Genomic DNA, 19,333 nt, shown 5'->3' with positions numbered 1-19,333 from the left:
CCTATTTCAACCTAATTTGTGCCTCAGACATAGTAGTTTGGATTGACTGTTTTGTTTCATTATTAGTGTGTGGGGCTTGGATAACTGGGCTGTTTTTTTTAAATGTAATCTTCATTGAAGGTTTTTAAGTAATGCCGAAGCCACCCAGTTTTCTTATCAACCAGCGTTTTACTCCTCTCAGTAAATGCCAGCAACATTTCCACTCCCTTTTTCCCCACAGTAGCAGAGTGGTCTGTCCAGTCAGCAGGCCTAGTGGTCAGGGCCTGCTACTCTAGTCTCTCTCTCAGTTCACTGTGTGAGGGGCTCCCTGAACAGGGGTCAGCTGGGTCAGCTTTCTTGTCAGTAGCACCCTAGTCCTGCCTGTCCCAGGACTAAGCATAGGGGAATCTGGAGGTGATAGGGTAACCCAGGTCCTCCCATTCCACCAGGTCCCAGACTAGGGCCCTGAAAGTGTGACAGCACCGCCTGGCCTACACTTGGGTCACCTCCCATTCACCTTCCCCAGCCACTTCCTACCCCACCCAATGTCTCAGTTTGGGGCATGGCTGCTGTTTGATAATAGTCCTTGTTCCAAACCCCCAGAGTCTCAGGCCTGATGCAGGCAACCCTCTGGTGCCCTGCACACAGTTCTCCCTATATCTGGAGTGGTCCCTACAGGGGGGTGTGGGGGAACCTCACAGCAGGGCCACCTCGGTAATCACTCCTTCACCTCCTGAAAATGGTTTCTCTCCTTCCCCACTAGCTGGGCTGCTGGAACTCTCTTTCCCCACTAGCTGGGTTGCTGGAGCTCTTTTCATACTGCTCCTTTCCCCAGGAACATGCTTGGCAGTGCCTGAGGAGCGGAGCTTTCCTGGCCCAGTCCTGTTCCAGCTTTTCTCTTGTCTTGGCCTCAGTTAGGGGTTTATAAATCCCCATCATACCCACCCACAGCCCTGGTGTAAATTTGCAAAGACATGCTTTTTTAAAAAGTGAACAAAAAATTCTCGCTGATTCTTATGAACCACATGAAACATTTGGTCATTGTTTTCCAGGTAGAATGCATTCTAACATAATTGGATCACATGCAAGTCTTTATACTGTGTTTGTGATCACCTTTATTAAGCACTCAAACCTTTAGCAATTTCATATGGACTAGCTTGTTTTTGAACTATCTGGTAGTATAGCAATATGTTGATTTATTCAGTCCCCTTAAAGCCGTGAACAAGCTTGCTAGTTTATCATTTTTCTTCACAGGTTATTCCCTCAGTATCAAATTAATAAAAATGCTGCCTTTTTTAGCATAAAGAATGTTAATTTCTTTTGGTCTTCTTAAAATTAGAGAAGTGGGATAACTTACTATGCTGTTAACATTATGGATCCATCTACTCAAACGTGTATCACAGTTTAGCTTTTTTAACATATTTTTTCTGCTGTTAACTTTGTTTTGTTCATTGGAAAGTTTGCCAGTATCTTCTTAGTGGCATTTTTACACATTTCTGTGATGAAGGCATGCAGTGTTGATGAAGATTAAGTTGATCTTGTACATTTTTCGACCGATATTGGCATCCAGTGATCCACTGACATTATCTAAAATATTCTGAAAAGTATCTTACCAGAGACTTGACCTCATAGGTACTCAGGAGTCTGGAACTCCCTTCAGTGGGAATACTATGAGTGGAAGAGCTGAAGGATCAACCCCGCCCCCCATTTATACTTCAGATATCTAATTATGTTGCTTACGTTTACTATCTGAAAGAGTACTGACCTTGTTTTCAAGGTTTAAGTCTCCTCATATTAATACTGAAGTGCATTATGCTATAAAAGTAAACGTGTTGGCTATAATGAAGAATACTTGTTTTTAAATTCTTGAACCTGGAGAACACTGTTCAAACTTGACTTACAACACATAAGATATACTGGATGCAATATGAGGGGAATAAGAAATTGAGTATGTTGGTGTGTCGACAGAAGTTCCATACTGAACGACAGTCTTTTTGGTAAAATAAAATTTTAACTCCCTTTTTGTAATGATTACTAACATTAATGACAGGTTTCAGAGTAGCAGCCATGTTAGTCTGTATCCACAAAAAGAACAGGAGTATTTGTGGCACCCTAGAGACTAACAGATTTATTAGAGCATAAGCTTTTGTGGGCTACAGCCCACTTCATCGGATGCATAGAATGGAACATATAGTAAGATATATATAGATATAGATATACACACACATACAGATAAGTTGGCAGTTACCCTACAAACTGTGAGAGGCTAATTAGTTAAGATGAGCTATTATCAGCAGGAGAAAAAAACTTTTGTAGTGATAATAACTTTTTCTCCTGCTGATAATAGCTCATCTTAACTAATTAGCCTCTCACAGTTTGTATGATAACTTCCAGCTTATCTGTATGTGTGTGTGTATGTGTGTGTATATATATATATATTACTATATGTTCCATTCTGTGCATCCGATGAAGTGGGCTGTAGCCCACGAAAGCTTATGCTCAAATAAATTTGTTAGTCTCTAAGGTGCCACAAGTACTCCTGTTCTTTTTACTAACTTTAAGAATCTTAACTAAATATCTGCTCATTTCAAATAATGTTAATCTGCACCATAGAAACTAAAACGATTACACAGATACACAGCATATTCTAATTAATAGAGTATCCTTCCAGAATGCCCATAGACTTATGGGTTCCCATCATAAGGATCAGAAACAAAATGGCTACGCAACCTATTCCTTAACGTGCTTTCAGTTTAAGAAGTGGATTGCAGCCACAGTGTGGAACTGATCTAGTGTATTTCTATTGGAGTGACTATTCTGTTCATCCTGCTGAATTCACCGTAGCTACCATAATATGCCTAGGGTTTTGCAAAACAACAGGTTTGTATGTCTGTTTGGTGTTAAACCAAAAAATGGTTTGAAATTCTACACACTGACAATCTTTCAAAATGTTGCTGGCATTTACTGAAAGCGTTTCAGCACACTGAAAAAAATTAAAAGAAAGTCAGATATATCCAGTCTCAACTTTTTTGTAATACACCACTTCCAGCACTAATATTCTATACACAAAAGACTCATGAAACTTTGTAATTTATTCCATTGTAAATGTGCTTCCCTTGTTTATTTCTTAAACCCTCCCACTGAATATAGTGATGGCTGGAGGAATAGATGCAGGATTACTTACTGTTTTGATTCTTAAGGCAAGTTACAATTGGTTAAAACCACTGGGAAATGGTAGACCGTTTAACCAAAAATAGGAATTTTCCCCTATTCAATGTAAAAAAACATAGAACCTTAGAAAGTTTTCATGGGCTTTATCTATTCAATAGATTTTAACAGATATAACTATTGAGCGATTGTTCCATATGTTTCATAGAGCTTAGATTTTATTATGTGCCTGCCTTTTTGGCTGTAGTATTGTGATTTTGCAATAATGAGGTAACTCATTGTAAAATCATGACCTGCTTTAGACTATAGCACATATGTCAGATATGTTTATGTCTGTTTGGTCAATCATTCACACTGGGTAGAGAGTTGAACAATGATAGCCTTTATCCACAAAGGCAGCTATCCTGTTCTTAATAGTGCTAAAGCACAGCATAATACACAAAGCTTTTTGCTTGAAAACTCTCCACAAACAGCATTATAAATGACTTGACATGCCTTCTGCATCACTCCTTCCTGCATTTGAGCTCTTTTTTGAGACTAGAACTGCAGAGAAGCAGAGAGCGCTTCATGTCAGACTTCATTAATTGAGGATACCTGCAAAATGGCTTTGTGAACCTCTAAACATAAAAGTTGGGTTCACAAAACTAGTTTGGATTCATGAACTATTTTACCTATAATTTAAACTCATGGGGTTTCCTTCTTCTCTTCCTCCCCTTGGAGATTTTCTTGCCCTTCTTTGTTATTTGGTAATTGGATCACTGGTTGCTTGGTTTTAATACCTAGAGTCATGGCTGTATCCTTAAAGAACAGAAAGGTTAATAATTCAGTTTGGGACACGTGATCAGCATACAGTAAGGAAAGATATGTATATCCTAAGAGTCAAATCAGAAGCTAATCTCTGTGATCCCAATTCTCCTTCTTCTCAGGAGACACAAGGTAGAAGAACATATATTCGTTACTGGGAATAATGGTTTCAGCCATAGATTGATGATAAAAAAGTGGCAATATGCCACTAGAGCATGTGACTATAGCCCAGGAAGCCTTGAGCTCCCTCTCTATTGTCAATACAGTTGAATTGCGGCATTCACTTGACAACTATAGCAGATTTTACCTTCACAATGTGTGCTCCTCAGCCACACAAGCTGCTATCCATTTCCTAAAGGCTTTGACTCCAAATGGAGCAGAGAATGGTATCAGCATCCTGGAGCTTTGATTAGTGAGGCTGGCCCTGAGAGCCTTTCAAAGAGTCTTCTGGAAATAAAACATTTTTCTCTGACCAGACAACTTAACCATAATGTTATATGTAAATCAGCAGGGGCCACAATACGACTATTCTACAGCAAGATCTTATACAGCTATTCCACTTGGCAGTTATTTACATCCAATCCATCAGGACACTGCACATAATAAAGGTGATATGCACAAAATCTGATGAGTTAATTAGGACTCTCTTGAAGTTGTCGGTCCTTAAGCAGGCCTTAAAGTTAACTCAAGGGAAGATCCCAAGGTGGACCCTCACACATCTGTGTCCAAACATCTTACAGAATACATTTTCTCTGATCCCCCTTTCTACCTTGGATAATGAAGAAGATAAAACCAGGACACAAAGTCACCTTATAGCAGCTTACTGGCCAAGAGATAATTGGTTTTCTGACCTAGTTAGGATGTCAGGAGGAACCTATTTTTTTCCCAAATGGCCAGGACCTCATTCACTCAGGAGATGATACCTTGCAAAAACTTGACAAACCTGATCTTAGCAGTGTGGTTCTTGAGTAAAAAGTTATAAGCTCATTATGTTACTCACCAAAAGTCATAAATATCCTCTTGTAAGCCAGGAAAATATCCACTAACAGAATCTACTGACACCTGGGGTAGCTTTTAGGCATGATGCTAAGAGAAAGCAAAGAGATCAGTTTCTTCCAGTTGCAAAAAATATGGAACTTCCTTAGGCTGGTTTATTCATACTCGCAGGGTTTTGACCTTGAAGCTATGTCCTTCAGCTCTCAACAAACGTGTGGGAGAACTCATGGACAACTTCTCTACTCCAATCCGCATGTTACTAGATCTATCAAAGCAGCATAAAATCTATTCAATTCCATATAATCTTTTTCCACATGCGGAGTAAACCTTGCACTTCAGGTGCTAATATACAGACTTTGTGCTCCTACGATATGGGTTGCTTTATTTCCTTTTTATAGAGATTCTAACAGCCAACTACCTATAGGGCATGCAGTACTCCACAGAAGAGCCTTGTGGCGTATTCCACAATGATATTGTTCTGTGCACCTCTCCTTTATTTATCTCCAAGTACAACACACTCTTTCTGTGATCACAGGAAATAGTGCTTCCTCCTTTTTTACCCTAATTTCTGTGCCAAAAAGAAAAAAGTGGCACAAGTTAGATATTTTCCTAGCAATCTGAGTCTACCTAGAAAGAATCAAGCCAATCTGAAGCCGTAAGACCCCTTTTTTTGTAGATTCTCATCCATGGTGCAGGAGACAATGGTGCCAAGCTCTTGGCAGTTGGAGAAGATACTGTATGAGAGCAGAATTCAAATGAAAGAATATGAAGTTGTCATGTACTATGGCTAGAACAGGCTGTATACACTAAAGAAATATGAAAAGCAGCAGCTTGATTAAACATACACCCTTTGACCATGTATTACAAACAGGACTTGCGCCCCTCAGCAGACACAACCTTTAGCTAGAGAGTATTGCAATCCATTGGGGAATCCTAGGTTGCTCTTCTGTTGTTGTCCAATATATATTTTTATTTTCACACACTAGTCTATGTTCTGAGGTCTCACTACTATCACATACTTCTGGTGTGGTTTAGCAAATATCTCTTTACTTTCCCTTGTAAAGATTTATTTACTTCTGTGTTTAATTTCTCATAAAACATGTCCGACAATCCATCCCACCCTTGTCGCAGTCTTCCTAATACAGCTTTTTCTGAAGGAGGTTACCTCTTGGACTGCACTCATCACATTTTTTTTAAAAAGTTGCCAGATTTTGCTATCCTTTTTCTGTTGGCACACACCACTAATTTTTTGCTAGTGTCAGGAGTTATTCCTATTAATATTTTCAGTAGCTTTGGGAAAAATTATTCCAGAGATTCTCCATGGAGAAGTATGTATGCCATGGGACACCATAGAATCTGCCAGTATATTGCCTCCCATCTGTGTGGACAAAGAGCCAGGCCTCAGGTGGAAAGCGGGCCAGCATTTGCAGAGAGATGAAATTGATAGGCAAACCAACATTTTTGCCTTCTCTGGTGTATTTAATGACTGGATCAGGCCTGGTTGGTTGGATCATTACTGATCCACAAACAGACTATTGCCAAGAAAAGTGTCCATCTCTTTTGGGCTGTTGAGCTAAGGACAGTGGGCCCTCTGACAAATCTGACATGTGAAAGCAGGCAGCTGTAACTGAAGGAAAGCTGATGCATCTGATGGCTGACGTAAAGACAGATGTTATGGAGAATTGTAGAGTTCCCTGGTTCTAAAATTTAATCTGAAGAAGCTTTATTTATTTATTTGAGTCTCTATGCGTGACTGTTAGTAGAGTGGTACAAAATACTAGTTTGGGTTTTATTTTGTTTTTGGTACATCTGGGAGTGGAGTGGAGTTTAGGAACTGGAAAAAATGACAGATGAAGTTGTGAGAGGAAAAGGCCGGAGAAGAAATTACTAAGAAAAGTTGTTGCACTCCAAGCTCAAACTGAAACACTAGTTAAGAGACAATTTACAACTAGGAAAGGTGGAGCAGCTGGAGAATGCCAATAAGCACTGTAGTTTAGGATTAGTAAATTTCCCAAAGGCTTTAGACTGTGAGACTACTGTAAGAGCTCTTGAATAGTTTGAACAGTACAGGAGAAGACAAAAATCTCAGAAGCTGGCTTTCTGACTTCTGTGACATCCTTTTTTCCTCCAACCTACTGACAGAACTGAGGGTAAATGTGTTTTTGATATTAGGGTTAGCGGGTGGGGAGAATAAGAGATTTGTCTCTACTTGATGTAATGGAAGGCAAGACCTACAGCAAGATTCAATTTTGGAACAGAAAGTGGGAATTAAGACCTAGTAACACCCCATCTGCAATATTTGTGTCTCAAATTGATCAGGAACTGATAAGGCAACTTCTGAGAGACCTAAATGGTATGCCTTTTTCCAGGGAGACAAAATTCACCTTTTACTAGAGGTTGCCAAGACAACACCAGATCGTAAAAAAAAAGACATTTCTAGCATATAAATAGGAACTTTAGTCAATACAGAGGGAGTTTAGACTCGGTAGCCCTGTTTTCAGATAGCCCTATGTTGTAGCCCATGAACCAGTTTTCTTTAAAATACAGTAAAAGTTTATCTGCAATTATGAAGGAACTCTAAGCCCCAGAGAAACACGTACATGTGGGAAATGTGCATATGTAGTTAGAATAGACTTTGTAGCGCCACTGCATTGAGACTAAGTTGGTGATTCTGTTAATGGTGAAGCCTTAATAGGTCTGCCTTAAATGTGATTTAGTGAGATAAAAAGCTGCTTCAAACTGAATTATATGGTATATAAAGAAGAATTCAAGATTACTCCTGCTTATCTGTTATATTGCTGAATTCAGTCCTTAATATATTTTGTTTTTTCCCCAATTTTATGTAGGAATAGGATTATTACCTTGTCCTTACTGTATAATTTGGTGGACTTTATGGGCCTGATCCGCTTAAATCAGCCTGAGATGCTAAAGTTGAATAAAGTAGCCCGAGCAGAGACACTTCAAGGTTATTAGATTCAACTGAGGAACAAAACAGATTGATGCCAGCAATCTAGTTAAATAGTAACCCAGGGCAAAACTTAAGTGAGATCAGAATGGGGCCCCAAATTTATACACTGAAATTAGGTGAATTATGTTGTTTTCATGAATCACACAATATGTATTTTCTTGTTATGGTACATGGATTACGCTCAGCCTAATGAGGAAAAAATGCACGATAGGTTGTTAAAAAGTATAAAAAAAAGTTACCTAGTTAATTCATGCTGACAAGTGATACTTATCGTATGAACTTTTTATGTGCTGGGACAAGCAGAATAGCTGGAAAATTTTCTTTAAGAATCAGCTTACCAGGAGAAAATAGAGTGAAACAATTACTGGTAACTGTTCAGGCAAAGTCAGAGAGTGAGTAGGTGCCACAAGGGTTTGTATTAACCAGTGTTTGTTTTCCCTTTCATTAACTGCGTTAGGTAGGGTAGAGTTTCTCATCTAGCTAATTTTGCAGACACCACGAAAATAAAACATTCTAGTATCACCAGTATGAGAGGAATGTACAGAAAATTACTAATTATGGATTTGTATTTGGAACTCAGTTCACCTCTGAAGATATGGAAAGTGTTCTAGAATCCCACTGAATACTGTTTTATCTAGATTTTATATTTGATCTTGCTACCAATCAGCTAAAAAATGAATTCCTGCCTGATGGGGCATCTCAGGGGAAAGCCTAGCTGAACTTGTGTAGTCCAGCTAGTCTCTGCATTGCAGAGGTCCTACCTGTATCTTGGGGCTGATGAACCCTCCCACCTTTCCCCATCTTCTTCTTGGCCAACTGAGCACTACACAGCAGTGCAACTCCTTACCCTCCCTCGGAAGAGAATATTCTCAGAGTCATCTAGTTGGAGGACGTGCGCATATTCAGGTTGTCCCCCCTCACCATTTTTGACAAGGGGTAGGTTCCTTCCATTTCATGGAGCAGCACTGCTGACGTAGCTCCAGACAGAATGGTCAGCTTCAAGTAGCAATAGAGCTAATGAGGAGGAGCAGAAATAGCGTCCTGGGCTCCTCCTTCTCCCTTCTCCCCATTCCCTACAAATTACTTGGGTGAAGTGCAAGTTTGAACATCCTGTTCCCATCTCTGTCTTTCTCATTGCTGGGGATGAGTTGCAGGATGTTTGGAGAGTTGCTCCAGGGCAGTATTTCCTAAAGTGCAGGGACTAGATGGAAAGGGTGAGGGTCAGCACACAGGCCTCAGTTTTTCTGCAGAGTCCCCATTTTCATATTTTTAAAAGTAAGCCTGAGCTTTTATGGTTGTGAACAAAATCTTCAAAATGTGATCATACTATAACTAATGCAACAATGTCTGCCTACGGGCTTGTCTACACAGGGCAGCAATGCACACTAAATGGGGGTGATTTCTAAAACGCACCGACGTGTTGTGCAGTGACTGGGCCATATGGACCCTGCTGGTGCACACTAAAAGTTCCCTGGTGGGCATTAATGGAGTGCTGTGCAGCCATGTTGTTGGGCTTTAGAAATCCCACCCCTCCCGTGTGCATGGCCGCACCATGTAGAGAAGTCCTGCATTTGCAAAGAGCCTTAAACAATAGCAGAGAGGAGTGAACTGCTCTGTTTGTTTCAATGGGTGCTGACTCTGATGCCAGTTGTACTTTAAAATGTCAGCAGTGTTAACTATTTCACTTCTGAGACCATGTGTGAAAGGAAAGGAGTTGCATTCCCAATGTGTGTGGGGGACATAGAAGATGTATAAATTAAGATAGGTCTTTTACAACACATGGTGGGATTGTGGTGGTGTTTGGGTAGTGGTGAAGTCTCATTTGCTTAAATTTCCAGCCCAACTGGCTCTGCAATCTGCTCTTGGAAAATTATTATAGAGCCCCTCCATGTCACCTCCTTCACCAAGCCACTGTCCTCTTGATTGGTCAGCCTAGTGCAGAGGTAAGTTACATGAGAGTCTAGAGCCAATGCTCACTCTGTGCAAGCACACATAACCTTCGGGACCAAACAAGTGATGTGATTGCAGAAACAGTTGTGTTCCTCTCTACCTGTAACATTTAAAGGTGTCACTTCATCCAAAATTGATTAAATCACATCTTTCAAAGTAGAAAAAAAAATCTACTCACTGGGATGATGGTTGTTTTTTGTTTTGTTTTGTTTGCTGATTTGCAACAGACCATGTGTCATTTATCAAAATGTAAATACAGTAGAAGCTCACAGTTACAAACACCTCGGGAATGGAGGCTATTCATAACTCTGAAATGTTTGTAACTCTGAACAAAACGTTATGGTGGTTCTTTCAAAAGGTTACAACTGAACATTGCCTTAATACAGCTTTGAAACTTTACTATGCAGCTGAAAAATGCCACTTTTAACATCTTAATTTAAATGAAACAAGCACAGAAATCTTTTTTTAAACTTTCCCTTTATTTTTTTAGTAGTTTATATTTAATATGGTATTGTACTGTATTAGCTTTTTGGGGGCGGGTCTCTGTTGCTTCCTGATTTTGCACTTCCAGTTCCAAATGAAGTGTGTGGGTAGTCAGTCAGTTCGTACTCTGAGGTTCTACTGTATTTCAATCGATCCCTGTTCTTGGATTCTTTTTTAAGATTTTTTTTCCTGCTGAGCTTCTGGATTCATCTAAGGGTTTGTTGGTTGGTTGTTTTAGTTTGTTTTTTCCCGCTTTTTTATTTTATTCCCTGCTAAAAAGGCAAAAAGATAACTAAACCCAGAAGCACAGCAGGAAAAGAACTTGGGGAAGATCTGTTATAATTATATTCTTCTTAGGACAAGAATAAAAGTAGCGAGTGTGAATTACAGTCTCCTTCCCCATATCCTTGTGATTTGTTGTACCTTGGTGTGTTCCCCTTCTTATGGTAGTTGTTTGTTGCTTAAACTATGAAGAGACAAGTAAATACTCCACAGTAAATTTGCACTGAGATTTGCATTTAGGGGCAACTTAATCCTGCATTATTAAAGATTGAATTTAGTCTCCAAACTTAATACAATAATTCTTCAGATGCTATTAAATTCCTTTTTTTCTTATCAAATATGTATCTTTTTCAAGGAAACAGTTTTTCCATAATGATTTTGGAAATTTAGCACCAGTCTTTTTTTACTTTTTACTCTTGAATTCTAAACCGTTATTCCCTTAATTTATCATAATTAATTCAGTCTCCAGCAGGAAGAGTGGACTAAATTTTCCAATCAATAAGCTACATAGCGTCTATGATGGCAAAGGGGCAGCTGCCTTTAGGAGAGCTGCAAGCTGTCTCTCTGCCAACTTGGATTTCAGCTCACTTTCTCCTTGCCTTCTGCCAATTTCTCATGTGCAAATACTTTATCAACATACCTAGGTGAAGAGTTAAATTCTATTAACTATCTTATTGTTTGCTGAAGTTGGATATCAGGTTGTGTGTGAGTACAATTGTGAGGAACTAGATATGTGTATTGTGCGGGATTTTATAACAGAATTGAAAATGAGTTTGTTATGGAGCTCGGCAGTCAATAATAGATATTATGGTATTTTGGAGGTAAGAGTGAGATGAAATTGGTCTAGATGTTAATGTGGCTGTAGTGGTGACTTCCCTGATTTGTGGTAATTATGTTGATTATTTTCTCATGAGACAGGATCCTGAACTAGATGGACCCTTGGGTCCGATCTACTATGTTAATTCCTGTGATTTAAAAAGCAAGGGTAATTAATTATTGGAACAACTTACCCGGGGCTGTAGTGGTCTCTGTGTCACTTGAAGTGCTTAAATCAAAATTCTGTGTCTTTCTCAAAGATATGTTCTCACTCAACGAAAAGGGCTTGATGCAAAAATTACACGATGACATTCCGTGCTCTGTGCTATGCAAGAGGTCATACTAGATGATCATAAAATGATCCCTTCTGACCTTAAAATGCATAACTTACCAAAAGAAGTGTGTTATTTAATTTTGCCAAATGCATGTTAATGAAGGTGGTAACTAATGGTGAACACAGTAATTACAATTCAAATGGAAGCATAACATGGAATGCAAGCCAGGAAGAAGAATGTAAGAGTAATTTTGAGAAATGGGTTTGGAGCAGTGAAACCAGACGGACAAGGACAAGCATATAAATCTGCAGAAAGTACTGATGTTTTATGTTGTACTAGTGAGACTCAATATAGAATATTGCGTGTAACTGTAAACTCCATATTATGGAGAAAACATGGCAGAAATAAAAAACTGCAGCAGAGCACAAGTGGGCAACCAAAATAATTTAGGATTTGGGTAGTTGAAACAGTTACAAAAAATTAGCCAAGCTAACTTTTATAGATAAAATAGCCTGTGCAGAGAATTTTCTGAGAATAAAGATTCAGAAGAGAAAGAAACAAGCATTGATAACAACAAACTCTTTAAATAGTAACTAACCCAATAACAGGAGGTCATGAAATGAAACTGAGGCGAGGAATAGCCTATAAAAAATGCAGTTTGAATTTTCACTGTGCTTGGTTATAATAAGAAACAAGAGGTAATAAAAGCAAATGGCAGACCGCAGGCCAGGAGGGAGTCTGGAATTTTTTTTAAAGATACAGATAAAATTAGATAGTGTCTTCAGCTATATTTTGGAAGTTAGGATAATGATATAGTTGAATTGATTTAGTTCAAATGTTGTGCGTTGACATTACAGTATACTGGTATGATGATCCATCTCAAAGGAAATCTATCCTTCACTTATCTTCAGAGGCAAAAAAGGGGATTTTTCCACCACTACGCTGCTTAGTGGATATAGCACGATAGACCTTTGCAGAATAATTGGTCCAATCTAGAAGGCATTATTTTTAAATTCAGATACAGAACCATACTAAATAAGTTACCAGTCCACAAAACCAAAGTTTTGTTAGGCCCAACACTTCAATTCTCCTTTTTGGCCTTGTCTACACTGGAAAGGGACAGAGTGCTAGACATAATTTAGCATACAGTGTAGACAAAGATTATGTTTAACAGTGTGTCATGTGGTCATGGTTAATCCTAACCATGTACTGTATTTTGTTTTGTATCTATGTTTTAAAATATGCCTTCTAGATTACAGTTAAATCAACTAATATGAAGTTATCAGTCATTCTGGCATCAAATCCTCTGCTCCTTAGCTTTCGGACAGAGGTGCTGATTTGTTTAACAGACTGGAAGTGTCCCCGTTTCTCTTATGTATGAGAGGGTGTGTGCACCCATCAGAGCCACAGAGAATTGGCACACTGTACTACCTATACTGAGGAGGAAATGCTGTGGACCAAGTTCCAAAGGCATAATTCCTTCTCCTGTGTAATGGTGCTGTGTGTAACTCAGTCACTTTATTTCTATGTAAGGATACATCAGGGAGTGAGAAGATTGATGATGGGGAAGGTAAAAGGAGTACAACTACAAGGGAGAACATAGGAATAGAGAGAGATCAGTATTTAGCAAGAGGAAAAAAGAGAGAAATCATGGGCAAGCTACATATTTCTCAACCTACCACCTTTTAAAATGTGGCTACCTACGACAGTATATTATACTCCATGTATCTAATAGCCGGGTATACAGTTCTCTTTCCTCTCTAAGTTGCTTTTATGAAAAATCTAACAAAATAAAAACTATGCTTCCCAGACAACGTACAATTCAGAAGGAATAATTTAAATAAATAACTGTCTTTATTATGTATTCAGAAATACAATTTCCTGTTTCTCCTGGTGACTTGATTCCCTAATTAAGGACTCTGGGATACATGGACAGGGTCACTTTCCTTGCAGGACTTTGGTAATACCTTCCACTGCATACAAGGAACTTTAAAAATATATTTTAGCTGCATCATATGTGGTATAAACTGCTTAGAGCCATAATGGTTACTCATTAGATTTGTCAAAGTATTGTCTGGGATAGTGTTGTGTAATTAACTAGTACAACTTCTAGTGAGTCATTTTCAGAAGTGAACTTCCCTTGTGATCCATAACTGGAAATTTGTCCAGTGAGATCATGACATCAAACTATTCATTTTTCATAGGATTTTTTCCTTAAGATCTTCTGATTATTATTAAGATTGGCTTTTGTGAAAGGTATGGCACTCACTGAATTTGGGCCAAAACAAAAAGCCGTTGTTAGCATCTAAGTTAGAGGTGGGCAAACTACAGCCCGGGGGCCATATCCAGCCCGCGGAACCATCCTGCCTGGCCCTTGAGCCCCGACACCTCCCCCGCTGTCCCTCGTCCCATGCTGCCGCACGTGGCTGCAAGCTCCTTAGCTCTGAGCGGCATGGTAAGGGGGTGGCGGCGGCACGTGCGTGTGTGGCGGTGAAAGGGTTGGGTAGGGGATCCTGGGGGGCAGTCAGGGGACAGGGAGCGGTTGGATGGGGTGGCGGTTCTGAGGCAGTCGGGGAACAGGAGGGGTTGGATAGGGCGTGGGAGTCCCAGGGGGGTGTGTGGATAGGGTTCAGGGGGCAGTCAGGGGACAGGGAGCAGGGGGGGTTGGATAGGGGGTGGGATCCCAGGGGGGGCAGTCCTGGGAGGGGACGGTCAGGGGACAAGGAGCAGTGGGGGTTGGATGGGTTGGGGGCTCTGAGGGGGGCAGTCAGGGGGCGGGAAGTTGGAGCAGGCAGATAGGGAGTGGGGGCCAGGCTATTTGGGGGGCACACCCTTCCCTACCCAGCCCTCCATACCATTTCACACCCCGATGTGGCCCTCGGGCCAAAAAGTTTGCCCACCCCTGATCTAAGTAGTCCTTAAATATCTTCACGGTCATAGATATGTCAAACTGATGTGCTTGAATATTATTTCTGAAGTCATATCAATGAAATTAAGACTGTATATATTGGAATGACACTGGGTAAAAAAATTTAAAACACCCCATGCGATTAAGGCGCCGAAGTCCCATTTTTTTAAGTTGGATTTAGATGCTTTTGAAAATGTTACTTTCCAACAGCTACCAGTCAACATTTCAAGATAGTTTTGACCTTCATGACCTTCAATAAAACAAGAACATGACAGTTTACCTACTCTCCATGAACTGTTGTGGCATTCTGCCATTAATACCTAATATTACCAAGAGCCTCTCAAAACACTTCAATAATTATCTGAATTTTCAGTCTAATTTCATGCACGTCTGTTTTTGTCACGCATATGAAGCTTGATTGCATGCATTCATAATTGTTTACTTTTAATTTATTAATCAGAATCACCATATTGCAAGATTATAATTAGGGACCTGTGGCAAACATGCAGAATATGAAGCTATTGATAGATGTCTAGAAATATCTAATACTATAATATCTATGCTTGAGATTAAAAATATAGGAATATTACAGACATATCAAAGCTTTTGTGTTTATTGATAATCATGTGAATGGGCTTTATCGTACATGGCAGTTTTGAAGGCTGTTGCAATGTCTAAATTAAGTATAGTTTCATTGTGTGGTAGTTTACTTATTATTAGGCTTTGCAGAATTCAATTTTTTTTGTAATTTTGATGGATAATATCTCTGTTTATTTTTAAGCATTTTTTTTCAGTTTCTATCTATTTGAATGTGCAGTTATGTGAAATTATGGGGCGGGTCAACATATGTCAAAGTATACAAACTAAAATCCTTAATTCAAACTCTAATAAGTTCTCAAGCAGCATTTCTCTTACTTTGCCTTTCTTTAAATTTTGATTATTATCGATGGAAATATTTTGTCAGTTTGTGTGTGTAGTGGGAAAATGATGTTTACCAGCATTGACTGATTAAAAACCTAATCCTTCCAAGCCTTCTTATTATTTAGAATATTAATATTCAAAAAATCAGCTAAGATATAATGTACCAGAATATATTTTTACCATATAAACATATTAACCTGAAACACGTCTGATAGTAGACTGCACAAGTGATACATACTCTAGGTGAGTTTAAAGTCAGTTCCATAAGATCAGCATTGTTGTATTAAATACCAAGTGAACTGACACTAACAAAAAGAAAAAGAGTACTAGTGGCACCTTCGAGACTAACCAATTTATCTGAACATAAGCTTTCGTGACCAGAGGTCCTCAGGCCCAGATACCTCCCAGATACCCTTAGAGCGGAGGGAAACTGTGAGTGTGGGTGGGAGGAAGGTCACTGCGTGGAGGGACACTGGAGCACAAGTGTCAGCTATCCATGCTTCCTTAGTGGACCCCAATTTAATCAACCCAGAGATCCAAGAGACGATTCAACCCTTCAAGTCCAACTCTTTCAGTTTGCCTACAGCCAAGTTGCCTGTCCAGTACCAGGGCTTGTCAGGAACGTGGACTTTTGCAGTCTATGATGATTATCCCATCCCCATGCTGTTGGGGGAAGACTTGGCCAATCATGTAAAGTCAGCCAAGAGGGTGGGAATGGTCACCCGCAGCCAGACGAAACCAGCCGTCACGCCTAGCGCTGTTCCAGAAACTTCTACCAGGACCCGGTCAGAGGTGATGGACCCGGACAGCAGTAGTGGATCCAGTCCCAGAGACCCAGATGGAACCAGTCCCAGAACCAGAACTGGCGGAACAACCAGCACCAGACCCATTGCCAGCACTGAATCCAATACTTGCAACCCCAACACCAGAGGGCCCCACCGAACCTGAACCAACAGCAGCCCATAACCCTACAAAGAGGCTCAGCTGGAGCCTGAACCCCAACATAGTACCCCAGCGGAGAGCGGTTCACAGTCAACGGAAACAGCCCCATCCCCTACATCACTTCCAGAGGGACCAAGCATAGGTCCACAATCCAATGAGGAACTGATGTCTCCAGCATCAAGGGAACAGTTCCAGACCGAACAGGAAGCAGATGAAAGCCTCCAGAGAGCATGGACGGTGGCATGGAGCAACCCACCACCTCTCAGCTCTTCTAATCGATCCAGGTTTGTTGTAGAAAGAGGACTTTTATACAAGGAAACTCTTTCTGGGGGACACCAGGAAGACTGGCATCCTCAGAGACAGTTGGTAATTCCAACTAAGTACCGGGTCAAGCTCTTGAGCTTAGCCCACGATCATCCTAGTGGCCATGCTGGGGTGAACAGAACCAAAGACCGTTTGGGGAGGTCATTCCAATGTTTCTACCTATGTCCGGTCTTGTGAAGTATATCAAAGAGTGGGAAAACCCCAAGACCAGGTCAAAGCCCATCTCCAGCCACTCCCCATCATTGAAGTTCCGTTTCAGCGAGTAGCTGTGGATATTCTGGGTCCTTTTCCGAAAAAGACACCCAAAGGAAAGCAGTACATACTGACTTTCATGGATTTTGCCACCCGATGGCCGGAAGCAGCAGCTCTAAGCAACACCAGGGCTAAAAGTGTGTGCCAGGCACTGGCAGACATTTTTGCCAGGGTAGGTTGGCCCTCGGACATCCTCACAGATGCAGGGACTAATTTCCTGGCAGGAACTATGGAAAACCTTTGGGAAGCTCATGGGGTAAATCACTTGGTCGCCACTCCTTTCCACCATCAAACAAATGGCATGGTGGAGAAGTTTAATGGAACTTTGGGGGCCATGATATGTAAATTCGTAAATGAGCACTCCAATGATTGGGACCTAGTGTTGCAACAGCTGCTTTTTGCCTACAGAGCTGTACCACATTCCAGTTTAGGGTTTTCACCATTTGAACTTTTATATGGCCGCGAGGTTAAGGGGCCATTACAGTTGGTGAAGTAGCAATGGGAGGGATTTACACCTTCTCCAGGAACTAACATTCTGGACTTTGTAACCAAGCTACAAAACACCCTCCGAACCTCTTTAGCCCTTGCTAAAGAAAACCTACAGGATGCTCAAAAAGAGAAAAAAGCCTGGTATGATAAACATGCCAGAGAGCGTTCCTTCAAAGTAGGGGACCAGGTCATGGCCTTAGAGGCGCTCCAGGCCCATAAGATGGAAGCGTCGTGGGAAGGGCCATTCATAATCCAGGAGCGCCTGGGAGCTGTTAATTATCTCATAGCATTCCCCACCTCCAACCGAAAGCCTAAAGTATACCATATTAACTCTCTAAAGCCCTTTTATTCCAGAGATTTAAAGGTTTGTCAGTTTACAGCCCAGGGAGGAGACGACGCTGAGTGGCCTGAAGGTGTCTACTACGAAGGGAAAAGTGCTGGTGGCATGGAAGAGATGAACCTCTCCATGATCCTTGGGCGTATGCAGCGACAGCAGATCCAGGAGCTGTGCGCTAGCTACATGCTGACGTTCTCAGCCACCCCAGGACTGACTGAACAGGCATACTACTCCATAGACACAGTGGTCAATGCTCACCCAATTGAAGTCCAACCTTACCGGGTGTCTCCTCAAGCTAAAACTGCTATAGAATGGGAGATCCAGGATATGTTACAGATGGGTGTAATCCGCCCCTCTGGAAGTGCATGGGCATCTCCAGTAGTTCTAGTTCCAAAACCAGATGGGGAAATACGTTTTTGCGTGGACTACTGTAAGCTAAATGCTGTAACTCGCCCAGACAACTATCCAATGACACGCACAGATGAACTATTAGAGAAACTGGGAGGGGCCCAGTTCATCTCTACCTTGAACTTAACCAGGGGGTACTTGCAGATACCGCTAGATGAATCCACCAAGGAAAGGTCAGCCTTCACCACACATGTCGGGCTGTATGAATTTAATGTACTCCCTTTCGGGCTGCGGAATGCATCTGCCACCTTCCAAAGACTTGTAGATGGTCTCCTATAGGGGTTAGGAGACTATGCAGTCGCCTACCTTGACGATGTGGCCATATTTTCGGATTCCTGGGCAGAACACCTGGAACATCTACAAAAAGTCCTTGAGCGCATAAGGGAGGCAGAACTAACTGTTAAGGCTAAGAAGTGTCAAATAGGCCTAAACAGAGTGACTCACCTTGGACACCAGTTGGGTCAAGGAACTATCAACCCCCTACAGGCCAAAGTGGATGCTATCCAAGAGTGGCCTGTCCCAAGGTCAAAGAAACAGGTTCAGTCCTTCTTAGGCTTGGCCGGTTATTACAGGCGATTTGTACCTCAATACAGCCAAATCGCCGCCCCACTGACAGACCTAACCAAAAAGAAACAGCCAAATGCGATTCAGTGGACCAAAGAGTGTCAAAAGGCCTTTAAGCAGCTTAAAGCGACACTCATGTCTGACCCTGTACTAAGGGCCCAGACTTTGACAAACCGTTCAGAGTAACCACAGATGCATCCGAGCATGGTGTGGGAGCAGTTTTAATGCGGGAAGGACCGGATCAAGAATTCCACCCTGTAGTGTTTCTCAGCAAAAAACTGTCTGAGAGGGAAAGCAACTGGTCAGTCAGTGAAAAAGAATGTTACGCCATTGTCTACACTCTGGAAAAGCTACGCCCATATGTTTGGGGACGGCGTTTCCACCTGCAAACTGACCATGCTGCGCTACAGTGGCTTCATACCATCACGGGAAATAACAAAAAATTTATTCGGTGGAGTTTAGCTCTC

General features: G+C 41.1%; 1 protein-coding gene across 1 annotated transcript in view; it reads left to right on the top strand.

Annotated features, from left to right (window-relative positions):
- Positions 1-19,333, top strand: part of EPHA6 (EPH receptor A6) — a 621,363-nt gene that overhangs the window by 548,574 nt on the left and 53,456 nt on the right. The gene's annotated exons all lie outside the window — the stretch shown is intronic.

Source organism: Eretmochelys imbricata, chromosome 1 (genome assembly GCF_965152235.1).
Source record: "Eretmochelys imbricata isolate rEreImb1 chromosome 1, rEreImb1.hap1, whole genome shotgun sequence".
Classification (NCBI taxonomy): Eukaryota; Metazoa; Chordata; order Testudines; family Cheloniidae; genus Eretmochelys; species Eretmochelys imbricata.
The sequence above is the reverse complement of the archived record's forward strand: the minus strand, read 5'-3'. Positions and strand labels throughout refer to the sequence as shown.